Source organism: Tympanuchus pallidicinctus, unplaced genomic scaffold, assembly GCF_026119805.1.
Source record: "Tympanuchus pallidicinctus isolate F22 unplaced genomic scaffold, pur_lepc_1.0 scaffold22, whole genome shotgun sequence".
Lineage (NCBI taxonomy): Eukaryota > Metazoa > Chordata > Aves > Galliformes > Phasianidae > Tympanuchus > Tympanuchus pallidicinctus.
In genome coordinates this window covers 39,020,307-39,036,878 of record NW_026294739.1, presented here as the reverse complement: position 1 = coordinate 39,036,878, position 16,572 = coordinate 39,020,307, and the positions used below count along the sequence as shown (strand labels likewise).

The 16,572-nt window shown below is 40.4% G+C and overlaps 1 long non-coding RNA gene across 1 annotated transcript in view; it reads left to right on the top strand.

Annotated features, from left to right (window-relative positions):
- The window catches only part of LOC128081818 (uncharacterized), a 316,659-nt gene that overhangs the window by 93,851 nt on the left and 206,236 nt on the right, over positions 1 to 16,572 (top strand). The window contains exon 4 of the long non-coding RNA XR_008207407.1: positions 10,237 to 10,286. This is a non-coding gene — a long non-coding RNA (uncharacterized LOC128081818). The remainder of the gene's footprint in view (positions 1 to 10,236; positions 10,287 to 16,572) is intronic.

The window sequence follows — 16,572 nt, the reverse complement described above, 5'->3', positions numbered from 1 at the left end:
TGAAGCCTTTCCCGCCTGCTGAGGAGCTGGTCTTGAGTTTGAGCTTGTGCAGTTCAAACGTGTGTCTGAGGAACGTCAGAGGGCTCCTCACAGAGCTCCAGCTGCCGCTGGGCTCCCACTGCCCCCTCAGGAGCGGTGAGGAGAAGTCCTTCCTGAGGCACTTGTGTTTTACTGAGGGGCTCTTCAGGTTTCTGCGTGCAGTTTGCAACATCTGCATGGCAAATGTTGTGGGTAGACAACTTTTTTTTAATGAGGTATAGATTTTCTTACAGTTAACTGAGGATGGTAGAAGGGAAACCATGAAACTGAAACTCGCCATACACTCACTGGGCTACTTAGTAATGCTGTGAAGACTTACCTGTGTCCATCTGCAGTCAGCAGGTCACTGCCTGATAACCTCTAGGGAAGCCATCTGTGAGAACCCAAAGCTTGCTCGAGTAGAAGTGGACAGAAAAGGAGAACTGCTGTAAAACAACCTATAACTTCACACATGTGCTTATTTCTGTTCCTGTTGAGTTCTGTGGGACCTGATGGCTTTCCTGAGCATCTGTGTTCAGAGTCACTCACCGTGCAATTTCTGCAAGCTCTCTCGATTGCAGATGATTTAGAAGTACCTTATCAATGAAAGTATTTGGTCAGGGCTGGAGAAATGTAACAGGTCATCTACACGGTGCTTTTTAATTGTGTATCTGAGGGAGCAGGCTTTCCGGAGATACACAGGTTCTGAGTGCTTATTTTATAAGCTATTCCCTCTAAGATTCACTGCAAATTCTCTGTAGGAATCTGCATCACAAAAGAACTTTCCCTAGGAAGTTGGTTGAAAGTAAAAACAAAGTGCAGACAAACGTTTCATTGAAGCAGATATTCAGAGGAAATTGTGTGTGTAGACGTGTGTGTTGTTTGCTCAGCAGAACTTAACCAAGGTGCATTTGGGAGTATTTTACCCACTGAACTGTGATCTTAACGCGGCAAAGCGTAGAAGTAAGTATATCATTTCCATTTCAAAAATTATTTAATAGCTTTTCTGCAAATTTTCTAATTAGTTTAATTAAAACTTAGCACTCCATTCCACTTCATTAGATCTGTTTAATTTCCATATATCTAAGCAGTTGTTCAAGTTCATAATTAAAAAAAAAAAAAAGTTTTATAAATCAGTACCTTTTGTACATTAACATCCTCAAGAATAGGATCTGTGTTTTCCTGTTGATAAGCGTGTAATAATAAAAGTATCTGTGTAAAGTAGTGATGGAAAAAAAGTCCATCCTAAAACTGGTCTCCAGGTGTTCTGAAGAATGTGAGATGTATATGTGTCAGTGAAACTTTGCAAGGGGAGTGAATATAGCAATAACCCTCAATAGTCATTTTTTACCAGGTCAGTCTCGAAGCCAAGTGATGCATGATGTGCAGCTAAGAGTTCAGGGTTGTGTGCATAGGTCCCAAAGAACCACGCGGAGGTAGATTTCAATAAGCCAGTTTTTGCAGCTGAAGGAACTGGGATGTAAAAGAAGTGCTTGCATGTGGTCAGTTAATGCATTGGAAGCAGAACTAGTGGAGTTCTCAGCAGTTTTCATTGTCACGCTTGCTGAGAGGAGCTGAGACTGGTGGTTCTGCTGTTGCCTATTGGCTACAGCCTGTGGGCATCTGGAGGAAGAAATGTTTTAGAAATTGTTCTCTCTGTGGGATGAGCATTAATTCCATCTGCACTTTCTTTTGACAGGCCAGTGCTGCAACTGAAGGGAAGAACTTACTTTAGGCCTTGATCATTGTATTAGAAAAATAGCAAAGTAGCTATGTACTGTACAGTTTCAATCTGTAGGTACTTCTAGAATGTGCATCAAATATAGATGGAGAAGAGGAGAAAACAATGGCTCATGCCACAAGAGTAACCTCTGACTGCCTTATGTGCAACATGCAGGATTCATCTGATGAAAACCAGTCTGTAGTACAGCAGCAGGATTAGTCTGAGTAATTTTATTCCCTGAACTCGTGCTAACTTTGCTAGTCAGTGCAGCTGATTTTCAATATGTACTTATGCTGAACAGTTTTATGCAGCTGAAATTTTGTATTTTAGTACAAGTACAGGGTTGAGTAGTGACTAATTCATTAGTATGTTTGAAAGTGTTGTATGTGTGTGTGCTTACGTATGTTTGTGTGCAAATATTTGAGGATATTATTAAAAAGGAAATATGATAAATAGGAGCATACGTTTCTGTTCTAGTGTTCTGCAGTTGCAGACAGCTGTCTTGCAGATCCCTTCTCCTAAAGGCTCTGCTGTGTGCCATGTGCCATGCTCTAGTGTGGCCACAGTGTACATGACAGCACACTTTACTCTATATGCTCCAGTATAGACAGTGCATGTTGCCGTAACAAACTTAAGGCCTGTAGTGGGATACTAAAAGCCCATAAACTCTGTTCCACAAGAGGAAAATGAGTGAGATTAAAGGCATAGTTGTGATCCACTTAAGTATTTTGATGTGATTTTAATTCTATGCAGCTTCAGAATAAAACTGAAGTAAATGTAACTTTTAAGTTCTTATCTGGTACAGATAGATATTAGCAAAGCTCTTGCAGAGCATAAGCCCTGTACTTTTAAACAGCATTGCAAACCACTTTATATGTTGTCTTTTTTTTTTTTTTGCACAGGTTATAGGTGGCTGATTCTGACAGTTCAGATCCAATGATGTAATTAAGCAAAGACTTAATTCAATTAGATTATTGTTAAAGTATTCTCATGCATCTTGTTAGATTTTAAAGAGCTGTAAATGGCTCACGCTGAAGGCAGTTGAGAGAAATGGGAATCTTTGGGCCTCAGGTTAGACGCTGTAAGAGATTTTCTGTCATAGAGAGGATCAGAGTCTTTCCATGATGCTTGAAATCTGATAGGATTGATACCTTTGTTAATAAAACTCTTAACCAAAGCTGCTCTCTTCTCGAATGTCAGCTTTAAGGATATTGGCAAAAGCTGTCAAGGCTAAAGGATTAGTTATTCACCTGTTTTCCCTCTGGTCTTTCTTGACGTATCCTTTCATCTGTAGGTATAACGCTCTTACTTGTTCTCAGGGAGTTTCTCCATGTCAGAGCAGTTGTGGTGCGAGGTGTGCTGTGAGCACTTACCAGTTGGTTTACCTGAATTCTGGCACCTGTGCCATTTTACATCACAGCTTGTGGCAGCTGAAATGCAGTGTTCAGAGAGTCCAACCTAAGCATGCTTGTTTGGCAGGAGGAACAAGGCACAGAAGGAAGAAAGGCTCCTGACAATAAGCAATGTGTACATTTGTTTGACATTAATAATGGGTCAACACGTGTTGGGAAACAGAAGATTTAACTTCTACATGTACCTCCAGCCCTGCTGCGTGTGGTGGGACCTGGGCCTTAGCTTGTTCTGACATCAGCCATTGGAAAGCCCTGTTGATGCACAGAAAAGGGAAGTGGCCCATTGTAGTTCACTTATTTTGGCTTATTTTTCTTTAAAAATGATGTAAGGGAAATGATTGGGTCATCCTTGTGGCCAAGCTGACACACCACGTTCATACACTGCTACAGAGCAGCTCTGGTGCTCTTGCAGTGTTTTCATAGGAGCACAGTCCCCAGCACAGCCCCACAGAGGAGCAGCGTGCTCTTTGAACTATGCTCAGAAAAGGCGGGTATGTTAAATATTTCAAACTTAAATAGAAATTAGCAGCATTGTTCTGCCTTAAAGTGATTCATTTTGAGAACTCCTCTGGCAATCACTGTTAAAAGTCTTTGTATTAAATTTGCCATACTGCAGTCTCTATTTCCATTCTGTGTTTGAATGGCAGTTCGTTCCACAGGCTCAGTGTAGGGGAATTATGATGGTATTCAATTAGCCAGATAACCTCTGAAGATTTGCTAATGTATGTATAAAATAGAAATCTGCTCTTAAAACTTTTCCCTGATGTGCACATTCATTTCAAGCACTAAATAATGGCTATATAATGTACAAAAGGCAGCCCCTATGGTGATATTCCATGGATTAGTTTTGTCCCCTGTGTACCAAGACTGTGCTTTTCGTTACTGGTCAGAGGTCTGACACCACAACACTAAGAGTTGTCTTTGAGATTTTCCCTTGTAAAATTGGGCATGTGGAATTGGTAGAGCAAGGGTTCTTTAGGACCATTTTGAAGCAGTAAGCAAGGATAGTATTGGTGTAATTCCACAAACTGAAAGCAATATGTGCAGAAAAATTCTTCTTCAATTATTGTTCTTTTTTTCTTCTTTCCCTGTAATGGAATTTAAAGTCATATATGTGTGCGGCTTATGTTAAAGATAGATATTCCATATAAGCTGGAGTCTGTGCTTTCAGAATGTGTGACTTTCATTGTAGATGAAAGGAACTGACAGAAATAACAAAATTAAAACTCCAGGAGAGAGCAGAGCATGCAACATTCCCTTGGTAACAACAGACATCTACCAACGTGCAGACAAGCTATGAAGGAAGCCTCTTTTATCCTTAGAAGTGTTATAGGGACAACAGTCCCATTATTAAGCCCAAAACAGGGAACCATCAATTGCAAGGTCTCCATTAGATTTCACATTAAAAAATAAAAATAAATCTCCCCAGTTTATTTACACTACAAATTCTGTCTTTCAGTGATGTATATAGGTTGCTCCGAAAGTAATGTCTCCTATTTATTACCATGGAAACTGCAACACGTATCAAGAGAGCAGTAACATTATTCTTGATAGTGCAAATTCTCAGCTACAGAGTACTCCTTCAACACAACCACTGCTGTTAGCTGTGCATTTTCACCAGCACTAAACAAGAGCCAGCATGCCACACTTGTAAAAATCTGCACAGCCCCAACTTGGCTGCTGCTCTTGAGCAGCCCTCGTATGTGTTGGGGTTTTTTGGGGTTGCTTTCTGTTTTTAAGGATCTTATCATCAATTCTTATTAAACACAGATATAAAATCATTTGGAGTTTTAACATATTGTAAATTCAGCCACTCTGGGGACTGCGTGCCCCTCCTGCCTCCCAAAAGGAGCTGTGCTGCTTCCACGCCTGCTGCTGGGGGTCACTGTGCACCTCCTTCCTCTTTGTGCACTGCTGGCTTCTTGCTCAATTTACTTCTTTTGTACTAAATGCTCATGGCAATGTCGTGCTCCTTCAGCATTGCTAGTGGGACAGAATAGGCAGATATCTGGGTTGCTTTAAAACCTCATCTTTTATATTGCTTGTTCAACAAAGTCAGTGGCTTGATCCCAAGCATGTAAGACAATCTTTGTTTAAAGAAGAGGAAAGTTATATTTCAGCATTATTTTTTTTTTACAATTGTAGTAATCAAGCTAAATTATCCATAAACCAGAAAAAAAATATCAATTTTACATTTGAAGGAAAGTTTTCTATTAAAAGATAGTTTTGTTTGGTATTTCATGCCTGGGATATAACTGCTGTAGCCACCCAGAAACCAGACTGCGGTTTGTTTTTTCTTTATTATTGCTTGGCAAATTACTGGGGAAAAATATCAGAATTTGAGGTAATTCCAAAAGAAGTTTTCCTGCCTTTACTCGATCATTCTGTCCTAGTGGATTTGTGCATTGTCACTCTGGCTATGCAGCTTCTTTAACCACGAGAAACCTTTTGAAATGGCCAATGAGCTGCCATTGTAGACCTGATATGAAGCACCTTCAGTTCAGTTGGGCTGGCAGCGAGGTGACAAGGTGCTCTGAAGGATCAGGGCCTTGGCTGTGCCTGGGGCTTTGTACCAGAAGCCCCCCTTGAGAGGACAGGCTCCCGTCTCCTGGCAGCTCCAGTTTGCTCCCCTTGTGTCAGCAGTTCCATCTCAGCATGAAGGTACTCCTGGTCTGTGATTGCAACCCCTGCGCTGTGCAGAAATTGTTCATTTGAAGGTATCCATAACACTGTGAAAGTTGGTTTGGGGTTTTGTTTGTTTGTTTGTTTGAGTGGCTGCTGAGGCTTTCTTGTTATTCCCAGTACTGCAGTGTTGAAGATGAAGAGGTATAGTTTCTTTCATAGCACAGCTTTCTGACCCTTCCTTAAAAGAAATTAATTTAAACATTCCTACATCAATAATGGGCAACAGGATTCTTGAAAACATGTTCCTTTTGCATGCTTTGAGGAAAGTTAGGTTCAGAAGTGCTCCTTCAGGTGTAAGCACTGACTAGTTGAACTTTTCCAATTTGTTTTGCTGCAGTTTGCTTTGAAATTGGCATTTGTTGCCAATAACAGGTTAGGGTTCTTTTTTTTCCAGGCATAGTTTCAGTGGCTGCCCTGTATGGTTTATTTCAGGCATTACATTGTATACATTTCATTTACCAAATAAAAAACCCCACTCCATTGGAATACAAAAAAAAAAAAAAAAAAGCCAAAAGGAGTGTCAATTGTTTTTGCAACATCCATCTGCAACACTGAATGAAATAATGAAATCTGGAATAATTCTTGCTTTGGAGATGAAGACTTCTCAGTTCATCGTTGGCTCTGCTGCCGTGTTTTCCTTGAGGAAAACCTCTTTCAGCTTGGACTGTCAGACCAGAAATGGGCAAGAGTGGTGTGAGGCATTTTAAAGCATTTTGAGATCCATGACAAATATTAAACAAGTTAAAAGCAATAGTTTTAGTTGCCAAATACAGAGCTGTGCTTAACGATAGTCTCTGTGATTCATTTAATGCATTTAGCATTTTTCTTCATGTATCATTTTGATTTATACAGTTGTATCCATGATTGTGTCGGTATCTGCAAGTGTAATTAGAGAACAAAGTTCAGGCAGTGGATTATTAATGAATGACTATAAATATCATTTAACGTGTATTTCTTGCTCGTAAATGGTTGGCTGTTTAAATCACATGGGTTTTTTCTGCTCATTGGCTAGAATAAAGCCCAAGAGACTGAGCAGTCAGTACCCATACAGCAACATTCATCTAGCGAATGCTCTCACAGATCTGTGCTGTCAGCTGAATGCTTGTGAGCAATGCAGTTTGGGATCCTTCAGAAGACACCTTGCGAGTCTTGAGCTTAAAAATGTCTCATTGATTCTTGTATTATTTGGCTATCTTTGCTGGCACGTCAGATTTATTCTGTAGCACTTTATGTCTGAAAGGTGTGAGCATTGCTTATTTTATAATATTAAAGAGCAACTGCAGTGACTGAGAACTTTGTAATGTGAGAAGGCAATGAACAAAGCATAGGGTGCAGTGCTTTAGAGCAGGATGCGTGGCGGCCCACTCTGCTGTTCCTGCCCTGGGGATCCGTGCTCTCTAAGTGTCAAGTGCAGCAGGTTTCACTCACCTTACGCTTCCCTTCCCTTGGATAAGTGGAAGCGCCAAATCTGTGTTCTCCTGCCTTCCTAGGTTGTTAAAAGGAATGTAGTTTGGCTGCAGGTTCTGTGCCCTGGTCACCTCAAACTCTCAGCTCATGTATTTTGTTAACCTGGATGCTTAACAGAATGTGTCATGCATTAGGCTTTAAAACTAGGAGAGAGCAATAGCAGCATGCAGGTGCCTTTGGAGATGCTCTGGATGGGCTGCTCGTATGCTAAACTCTTGTTTTCAAGGGAAGGGGTTCTTTCTAGTGGTGATTTTAGCCAAAATTTGTTGGTGAGATTTTCAAAACATCTTGGAGTGCTAGCATGAGTCACTATTGGCTGTACAAATCTAATTACCTCTGCTTTCTTTTTTTGGCAGTGCTATTTTGATTTATTTCTGAAAGTCTTAATGAACTGCATTGGGAAAGAGATTACATGATTTATGTAACATTTATTTTCTTTTATTCTTTGTGATCTGCCTTGTTACAAACTATGAATTGTTTAAGTGCTTTTTTTGCTTTGAACTACCAAGAGAGTGGCAGCATATCTGGTTGGCTTTGTTTGTTTTTCTAAATGAGTCTAAACTGGAACTGATGCTCTGCACCCTGCATTCCTTATGGGCGTCCTCTCCTTGTGAGGGTGGGAAGGCAGCTTTCTTTTGCCTTTGGCCTCGCTGCTGACAGCTGCAAGAGGGAATCCACAGCAGTGTTCTCTTGTGGCACAGTGACAGTTTCCCTGAGATTGATCTGCAGTCATCAATATAAAGGGGCATCAATGTAAAGTAATGCCTCCTATTTCATTATGTTGGCCCATGACACCAGAGGCGGATGTTGGTGGTCAGCAGTAGAGGCTGAATCTTTAATGCTCCTTAGGTGGAGTTGTCTTGTCTCTGACTGGAGGTGCAAGAAAACCTTGGTGCCATAATATGTCTTATTCCTGAGGAAAGTATCTCTTTGCTGTTGAAAGTCAGCAATCTTATGGCCAGATGCTAGAGAAAGCAAAGTTGTTTTGTTCAAACTCATAGCTAGTGATGTCTGAACTGCCGGAATCGAGGAAGGCATCAAGCAGCGAAGGTGTGCATCCCAACTGCAAAGTGCACTTAGCAAAAGTTGTGTAAAATCCAACTTAATGAGGTAGAGAGCTGGCTGGCACCAGTTGTTCCGTATCACACTTCAGAAGCTTATCCCCAGTTTTATATGAGGGAACTGAGGAAATGAGAGGAGTTTGTCTGAGCAGCCTGAGCGAGCCGCTGGCAAAGCTGGAACCGCAGTGATGCTGGAGCCCCAGGCTGTGCTGCTGGGTGCCTCCTGCATGCAGGCACTGCACAGCCACTCCTGCCTCGGGGTTCTCACACCAGTGCTTTCTAATACCTATGCAATTACTTGTTCAAGGAAAACAAAATCCTTACCTCAACCAGTTGACCTTTATAAGTGGAACATATTTAGAAAAAGCATAATACATATGAAATTATGTATCTATGTGCATTCTGTTTTTACACATTTTTATATAGAGGACTTAGCATTAAATGTCTGACTTCTTTGGCAACTTTTGAATTTCAAATAAATTTCTGGCCTAAAAGATGTTCTCTAGATCCAGTTTCACAACAAAAGCAGACATTCTGTCTTCTGCCTGTAAAACTGTGTTTGAGCAAATGTTGACCTTAACTGTAAGGGGAAGAGTGATGGTGTTTGGATTTTCTTTTCCTCCCACTGAAATCAAGGAAAAGAAAATGATTCAAATGTTAATTGAGGAATTTGTTCATGTAAAGGGTCAGTAGCTGGGGTTGGGACTTAAAAGTATTCTTTCTCTCAACAAAAATAAATACAATGTGCAGTTAGCATTAACTGGTACAACTTGGTCCCTCAAATGGTTTAGAAACCATAAAGCATTTTCTCTGTGATTTTTTTGACACTGTAATGTAATATCTGCAGTCTTATGCTTTTCAGCTGACTTTGAAAAATGACACTGTAAACTATTCCTTGTTACTTGCATTTTTGAGGGCTAGATTATACAAAGTGCCAAGCCCTTGTCTCCTACTGAGTCAGTATGAGGTGAGCGTGCTGCAGAGATGTTAAACATGGACAACCAAGCCTTGTGTTTAAAAGAAGAATAATAATGCAGAAGGACTAAGACAGGATGTCAACTATCTTTAGATCTATTATATTATAGAAATAAATGCTTTGCACTTTTGACAGTGCTGGCTGAACAGTGTGAAGTTTCTTTCTATCTCGTTTGCAGGGTATCTGTGTCTTGCTACATTTAGCTGTTTCTATATGAATAAAACATACTGCTGGTTGTTGTGACTTCTAATTCAAACCCATGTTAAAGAATGTTGGCTAGCTGTTTCTAGAGATACCTGAGGAAATATGTGTTGAGTGATGGAGGGGTACATCAAGGCAGTCTTGCTGAGTGCTGCCATAGGTAGCTCAGCCAAACCCCTCAAGCTTTGGTCCTGTTTCTGCTGTGTGAGTGTTACTGAGCTCACAGTCCTCATGCTGTGCATGAGGTGGCCTCCATGCTGTATTCTTATAGTGACGATAAAAGCCTGTAGCTCAAGCTACAAGAGCAGCAAATGAAAAATAAAATGGACACATCAGTAGCCAGACTTGTTCTGATTAGTAAATTATGCTCCCTTGAACCTGTAATGCTACTCTATGTTTTGGTTCTTAGGAGTGTGCTTTCAACTAAAAATCCAGTTGGCCTCTTAAAACACAAATTTGATCGAGAAATCCAACAATCTTCAATCCACAGTCGGTTTTGAATCAAGTAAAGCAGTGCATTTCTGTGTGCATTGAGAATATTCTTTTAATGTCTGACATTCCATGTACTTCTGACCATCTCCAAGCATTTCTAAAGAAGCTCTTAATAAAGAGACTTAACTCATGTAATGTTACGTGCTGTGCTTCATTGTAAATTGAGTATGGTCCTGAATTTATTTATTTGTTTATTTACAGAGGCATGGAATGTTCTGCAGGTGCTGGAGCTCCGTGATTTCTGTTAAAAGGTAAGACTGACTTTGTTCAAAGATACCTGAATGATATTTGTCAGTTCAATATCAATCTGGATTAGAAAAAGGGGGGGGGGGAGGGGGTGGATGGACTGGGTGGGTGGAGTAACAATGATACATAAAAACAAAATTTAATGAAAAGAACTCACGTTGTGGGTGAATTTCATGAATCATGTAAAGGTGTGCATAAAAAATTGAATATGTACACTTTAGATCTCAAATCTGATAAATATTTCATTGGATTAAGAAATGCACTCTTGAAGCTTACCTGTATATAAAACACAAGAATGCATTATGGAGGTAAGTAAGGTACTCTGTCAATTAGCACACTTGTGTATGTCTGTCACTAAGAGAAAAAAAAATCTTTGAAATCATTAAGCTTAAGGTGGTTGTACAGTTTAGAAATGCGAGCCTTTGACTGAATGGAACTAACTGCTGGGGTCACTAACTGCCTGTATAAAATATACATGATAGAAGAGTAATATAAGCGTGGGATCTGCTAACACACACTTAAAATACAACCTTAATGCTCTAAGTTGTCGTTATAGGTGTGTGCTTAAGGGGGAACTAGGGCTTGATTCTGTCATCACCGAAACCAGAGCTAAGGTTACAACTTAGCAGCAAAAGCAAAGTTAGTCTGATGCTTGCTTCTCTTCATAGGCTGGTAGCCCACCCCCAGATAAACCCATCTTGCTGCAGGCTTTAGAAAATGCCATTCATGAAAATGCCTTTCTGGCTCAGCCCCAAGCTTAGATGGGACACTGAGATTTTTAGGAAGGGTCTCCCTCTGGAGTTTGTCTTAAACTGGTGAATGTCTGCGTCGTACCACCTGTCTTGGCCTCTGTCAGCGAGTGCTTCTGAAGGTGGCTCTCTCTTCGGCATTAGGCTGTTTTGCTTTGGCTGTTCTGTAAAGGTGCTCCATCTGGTACAGTTTGAGCCATTTAGTTTAGCTCTGCACTCTTCTGAGAACTGTAAATAGGAGACTTGGATGGGAAACACCAGTAACATGCTGAGTGTTTCTGTGGGCTCGATTTGACAAGCCTAAGCACCAATAATCAGTTCTTTTGCTTCAGATTTTACTGGTAGTGCAGATGGGTTTTTGTAATATCCAATGTGTAAGTGTGTGAAAGTGCTAGCAACTCTCAATATAATAGAAGGGAAATGATTCTTCAATAAAACAAAAGAAATTTTCACATCAGAACAAACAAGTGATAAAATGAGTTATCAGGCTCTGATATGAGGGAAAAAAATCACGATTCTTTAGGATTAATGAGAAATTGTTTAGAAAGAGATGTTCCTATTAGCACTTATTTCATCTACCTGCTTACCTTGTTTTGTGTGGTTCCATTCTTTTAGGCTTGATCTGCCTTAAGTGTTGAGGGGTGGATGGGAAAAGTATTTCCAATGGTGCAATTATTGTAACCAATAAAATGAGCAGTGTGTGATGCTATCTAAACTAAAGGTACCTGTTTCTAAGCTAATCTTACTGCCATAAGGTGGAGTTTTGAACAGTGGAGACACATATGCATGTGATAAAAGTTCTGCTAGTGTAATTAGTATCAGAATTTGGCTGACAGATTCTGTGAAGACTTTGTGGCCATGTTTTGCATGAAAAATGTGCATGTGATGGTTGTGGTTTTCTACTGATGTGTCAGGGATCAGCACCTACTCAAAGAATCGGGAAAATTATAACTGCATTATGAACACTGAGGTGCAGTGCATGTAGCTTCTTACACATCCTTCATACTCCTAGTGCAAAGTTAGCTTGAGTATCTGTTGCCAGTTCATAATGTAGCAGATGTTGCATATTTTCTGTTCTTTTCCTTACTGCTAAACAAGGCCGTTACCTCCCCCAGGTTCCTAATAAAAATGATCCAAAAAAATGTGAATCCAATTCTACTACCCGCACTGTAACATCCAATATTTTTGAGTATTCTCAGGTTTGAGGAGGAAAGAAACAAGCCATAAGTTATGGAGTTAGAGGACAATCTAAACAAAATGACCTTTGGTATCATGCTTGCCATATTCTGATGAATAAATTGAGTTCATGTTTAACATTCAGATAATACTCCAGGCAGAGCCAAACATTGCCACGTTAAATGTTCAGATCAAAAATGTTAAATGCAGACTAAATTAAGTTGGATCTTAGGACAGCAAACTTAAAATGAGTAACATGTGGCAATATTTGATTTAACAAAGAAATGTTTCTTTTTTTCTTTTTCTTTTTCTTTTTCCTTTCTGTTTTACTGTATGCTTAAAAGTATAAAGATACACATGCCACAATGCAGTGCCAGGAACGTTAACTGCTTTTGATCTCTCCCTTCAGATATTAACGTCTCCCCCCAAACACACCCCTTGTTTGGCGTCTTAAGAGTTTTCATACCAATAAAGATGCAGAGAACAGCAGTCTTTGCTTCTGTTTCTTAAGCTTGTTTTCTTAGTGTTGCGTGATCTGTGCCCTGGGGAGATCAATTTTAATCAGCCCCCAGGCACTGCTTAACGTTTAGGGCCAAATTTTCAAAGAAGGCCTCAGTTGGATTTTGATTAGTGAGTGTATGATCGTTTCTTGCACTGTTGAGCCTCTCAAACACATGTTTGGTTTTGCCTGCCAAAGTACAGTTCTCAATGCTTTGAAGTGAAGATGTGGTCGTCCACGCTACTGACATGTGCGTTCTTTGTTTGCAAGTCGGGTAGTTGCACATCTGTGTGTATCCTGCATTGATTGTGGCTGTACAGCTGCACCTGTGTTTGATTGTGGGTATGAAATGGTAGGTATGGTGCTGGAATTTTATTTTTGGAAAGGCAGTACCATTTTTCCATGAGATTGGTATGATTCTCATTCATTTCTGGTCTGTTGTTTTTTTGCAATTTAATCTTCTGGGAAGCATTATACTCTGCAGAAATGTTCATTTTTTTCTGGTATTGCAAGTAAAAAGTAATGGTAGTGCCAGTATTTTAATAAAAGGTTCCATAGCTTCATGGGAGCATCTAATTTGCAGGGAAGTAACATAGATCTAGTCATCCCTGAAAAAGTCCATTAGTCATTCGGGCTTAAGCAGCGTTTAAGGCAGCTGGAGCTTCGTGCACAAGCCCATTTAGATATCTGTGACAACTTCTCACCATTATAATTCCAGTAGGAACGCAGAGCATAAGTGCAGAAAATGCCTTTTGCAAGCCACAAATGTTGGTGCTGACATAGAGACTTGTGTCCAAAGTAATTATTTGTTTAAGTATTGTGGAGTAACCATATCCAGTACTTTGATGCCATTCCTATGTGCTCTCTGGTGAGGGTGGGGGAACTGCTAAAACATATTTACCAGTTACTATTTCTGCATGTGGTTATACTCTGAATGATCAAAAAATTCTAGTCAAGATCAGGGCTCCGTGTCCCTTATAAAAAAGAAATTGATGCTTGCCTCAAGAATCTCATCTCTGTTTATAAAGCTCTGAAGTGCAGGAGTCAGGACAATGAGGGCAGACTCTTTTCATTGGTGAGCAGTGGTAGAACAAGTGGCAATGGCAGCAATTGGAGCACAGGAAGCTTCATACTAATGCAAGGAAGGAATTCTTTACTGTCAGAATGGAGAAGCAGTGGCACAGGCTGCCTGGAGGAGTCGTGGAGTTTCCTTCTCTGGAGATGCTCAAGGCCCACATGGATGCTGCCCTGTGCAACCTACTGCAGGGAGCTGCTTTAGCTGGGGGTTGGGCTGATCTCTAGAGGTCCTTCACAATACCTGCAATTCTGTGATTATTTGAGTCGAATACGTTGGTGCTAGAAAAAGACAGTCAGTGCTGTCCAAGTAAGAACCTCAAGGTTGAAGAAGTGGATTTCCAGCATTATGCTGACTCTGTGAAACTTGTACCATTGCAACCAGCTCAGATGTAGGTGGACTTTTAAATTCTTTTTTTTTTTTTTTTTTTTGATCCCTTGCAAAATCCCTTTGTAGTTCCAGGCAGGTCACTCAGGAAATATGTTAGGATGCAGGGCATGGAAACCAAGAATAACTTAGGTGCAGGCTTTTCAAGAGGAGCCTCAAGGCCCTTTTCTTTGTATGCTTTTCCTCTGCTTGCAGCGTATGCAGTGGGTTACTGTCCTGCCCTGCGTACCAGGAGAAGCAGTTGGAGCATAGCTTCGGCTTTGCTGCAAGAGGAAACAGGCCTGAGATGATTTAAAAAATGGCAGGCTGGAAGGGAGCAATCCTCTAGTAAAAGTTCATAACCATGCAATTACAGCATAGTGGCTGGGCAAGCATACCAGCCTCTGAGAAATTCTGTACTTAGTTTTAATGCATTTCAGTCTTACTTGAAGGTTCAGCTTTTGGAATGTGTAACTACAGCATAGAGTTTCACAGAGCGCACAGCCAGAAATGTTACAGAGTTGTCCAAGACTTCCTCTCTATGCTTTCATGTGTATGTATGCAAATCCATGCAGGACATGTGCTGCAACTTTCTAAATTAATTTATTTGAAAAACTGGAACATGGGTAACACCAGCAAAAGAAATGCACAGTCACGAACAACACAGCTACAAACTGATTCAACTTCTGTTCACTTTTGGAGCTGAAAATAATATGCAAGGAGTTTTTAGCTTTGGAAAAGGTAGAAATAGCATCTTGTGTCCTAGCAGGGACTGAAAGTGTCTTTTTAAACTGCAGTCAGCTTTGAAAATTGTCTTGTTGCTTGTAACAGAAAGGAACTTAAAAACAGAGAAAAAGAATTCTAACAAATGTGAGCGGAACAAGGCATTCCTTGTGTCTGCTTTGCTTCTCCACCCTTCAGGTTTGTGCAGCAGAAAGGCTCTGCACTACACTGCATGCTGCATTTCTTTAAACTTTCTGAAACTGTACAGAGGTTTTGATTGATCTTTGAGATGCAGAGCAGCCATAGAGATCCTGACAAAACAGTTTGTTTTACGAACTGGAATGTGAAACAGAAAAAAACCTTCACAGAACATTATTGACCTTTTTGGGTGGAATAATACGTTTTTTGGTCATTTCTTAATGCTGCTTATCCTTAGCAGCACCCTGCACTGTCTGAGCTGCAGAATCAAAGGGAGCCACTAATAGGTGCTGGCTTGTGTGGCTTCAGCTGAGCACCACGCTGCTAAAGCTGCACGGCCACTGAGGGCAGGATGCATGGGAGTAGCTGTCATTTAGGGTTACTGTTACATTCATGTGTGTAGAAAGAGAGTAGGAAGGCTGAAACATTTCTGTCACGTTTTTGGTGTTTGGTACCAAAACACAGCTCAGCCACAACAAAACCGTACTGTAGTGAATAATGCCTACTGTACAACAGAGGGAAGATGTGCTTAATTTAGAGGCCCTGAAGTTATTCTGTTTGGTTGGTGAGATTCCCCAAATTCTCAGTAAATTTTTTCTTCGTTTGTTCTGACTCTCAAGTTCTAGCTTTGGTACTAAAGAAAGCAGGCAGCCTTCTTTCACTCTGGCAATTGGGATATGTACTGTGGAAAACAGTTCTTCTGATATGGAAGGTAATGAAAAGTCTCCCAATACCAAAACAAAAGTGTGTTACTAGAAACAGTGACAGCTTGTCAGACTGAAAAGTAGGATAACTTTTGGAGATGTGAAAGAAGGAATACCATGTGAATCGAAATATGTATGACTAGAAGGATTTGACTTGGTGCTAGAAAATATAGTAGCTTGGTTTTTTGTTTTGCTGCTTTGATCCTATCAGAAATTTTATGAGAAATTTAAGCAAATGTATGAAGCAGCTGATAGATGACCATGGGTTTGATTGCTTTATAGAAAGCCCTTCTCAGTACTTCTGACACTGGAGAACAGTTGGAAGCTTTGATGGAACAGGACAGGTCTTGTTAACTATGCATCTTTGCTAGAGGAGTCTCTTGCAGTTATGGGTGATGTTTTGTTTTGTTTTTGTCTGTTTTGTTTTAAGATAGGGCAGAGGCAACTTTAAAGCCTCCATTTACTTGAAGCTCACAAAAGAAGAATTGGCCTTTGTCCAGTTACCTGACTGTGAGCAAGGCACGCAGCTCACAAGCCCATCCAAGCCTTCTTCCAAAAGTCCTGCTGATAAGAAGAAAAGATATCATCAGATATTACCTCAAACATCTCAGTTGCCCCATGGCAGCTCTTCTGATATAAAATAATTATTACTGTCACCCGCTGCATTGTAAGAGTCCTGGTCTGTGTTGTTTTGCTTCTCAGGGCTTTTGGGATTGAACCATCAATCAACAGACTGTGTCACAGCCTTAGCATGGCAATGAGCCTTGGGCTCTTTCAACCTGTTAACATAAGTCCTGACAT